The sequence below is a fragment of the Sphaeroforma arctica genome (assembly GCF_001186125.1).
Source record: "Sphaeroforma arctica JP610 unplaced genomic scaffold supercont1.359, whole genome shotgun sequence".
NCBI classification, from domain to species: Eukaryota; class Ichthyosporea; order Ichthyophonida; genus Sphaeroforma; species Sphaeroforma arctica.
Window position 1 is genome coordinate 52767 of NW_014040199.1, and position 2236 is coordinate 55002.

Here is a 2236-nt window from a genome sequence, read left to right on the forward strand (position 1 = left end):
TTCTGGACAGTTAGCAAATTGTGCCGCATCCATGTCGATAGTCGATCTAACGTCATAGTCGAGCAGTGGTCGGAGATCAGTAGTGTATTCGGTTGCGGCGGCTAAATAAGGATCTGTTTTCTATGTATCGTACTGGTGTCCAGATAGTCTAGGATGTTCCATGTCCATTTGGTTGTGTGTTTATCGTTGGTGGATAACATCGTGGAGAGTTTGGGTGGGTTGGTAATCACAGGGGTGTGAGTAAAGGGGTATGCTTCGGGGCGTTGGCGTGGTCGGCGGGGAAGGGGTGCAGTCCTGTCGGTTGGTAAGCGGTCCGGAGGAGTAGCGTAGCCTTCGTCGTTGAGGGTGGGTGGTAAAGGGGCTTCTACCTCAATCTGTAAAACATAGTCGTCGTCCGGTATTTGATCGCCCAAAACCTATTGGGACCGAGAAACTTCTGAACAGAATTCGTTGAGGTTTATTGAGAATAGCGGTTCATATTTGTACTATCAATAAATCGGTATAAAATTGTGGTATAGTTATTTGCCGCATGTTGGTGGGGCCATGGTCGAGGTCCCGGGAAAAACTGAGATTGGTTTATATTCTGAGGGGAGAGTTGCGATGGCCTTAACAAAAAGAACTCCGTAAGCTTCGCGAGCAGATCAGACATAATACCACACGACGCCTCACAACTAAGGAGATAGCACAGAAGGCTGGCCGCCAATACTACTATCGACTTACAAGGAGAGCTTCCCATCTCGGACCGAAACAAGCCCTCTCATGATAGATTTACCCATTGCCGTGAACACACCCTATTCTGCCTTTGTACCATGATAGCAACCAACGCATTCCTGTTTAAATTGCTAGACTATCGTACTGGTAGATGTCTCTGTACAGTATGCACCAGATATACGACTTTTACTTTCAGCCACTTGCTTGTATCAGAAACGTAATAAAGCGTATTCTAAATATGACACCTTAGTCGTTTTGTTTGAGTCATTATTTGTTGAGTTACCGACCGGCATCTACCTTATTAAATCTGTAAATATTTATGTCCTTTTTCGGGAGGGGGGGGTGAAGGACTTCTCGGGACGAGTCAATCTCTCTCTCAGAATATGAACCCAACCAAGTTTTTTCAGCACATATCACCATGTGCAAATACTTTCCTCTTACACCCACCGCAATCTCAGCGTCCCCCTCTCCTTCCCCAACCCATCGCAGCCACCGCAGCAACACTTTACACCCGATGCCCCACCAACTCCTCACCCTCCGTCACTATTACCATGACCTACGACCTATTTCACCTCATTCGAAAAGCTACCATAAACCTCGCTAAGTCATGCGACATAAATCTCACCCACCAGCCTCCAACGTCCTGGATACTGACCTCTGACGAATGGCAGCAGGCGATGACGTACCTCAAAATTGATTGTCACGCGGAAGTGGAGGGATTGCGCCAAAAATTAGCGACATATATGGACAACGGATCGTGGTAACCCACCATTAATATCTGTGCAAGCAAATCTAATGCTCAACTTCCTCGTTCCGCAGGCCCAAAAAAAGGTACGGTCACACCGGCTAGCTCGATGTACACTTCCTATTTGAGAAAGCATATGGCAACCCGGAATGGTCCGATATGTTTAAACTTATCGGCCATAAAGCCACCAAGGTTGGTGCCAAACATGGTCATGCCAGTACGCCCCGGCGCTAAGTGGTGCAAAGCCGTGAGCTCTCGCTTCCAACCCAATTCCTTACTTATAAAGAACACCTCGTCTACGCTCCTCCGACACGGAACTACGGTTGTCGGCAAGCCATAATCTATACTCTCGTCACTTTAGTTGACCCCCTTCGTACAGCTGCTATACGACATTATCCCACCCTCACCGCTGCTATAATACACGGTCGGGTCAATTCTGAATATAAAAACAATGCTCAGTATGTATAGAGGCCAAGCACCGTGCAAAAAAAACACCGATCTCATCTACGGCCCTGGGGAAAAACTTCACATTGATCTCCATGGCCCAATACCCCCTGACCGCGATAGCAGCATTTATATCCTGAATATAATGTTAAGGGCTCGACGTCTATAAGGATCTCTCGAATAAGATGTCCATGGAACAGCACATCGGCAAACTCTTTACACACATTCCGCGCCATTGGGAACTCATACACTTGCTTCCGATGGCGATCATGTCATTTAAAGCACTATTGTTCGTGAAAGACTTCTGTACATCTCTCGGGATAGAACTCCGAGTCA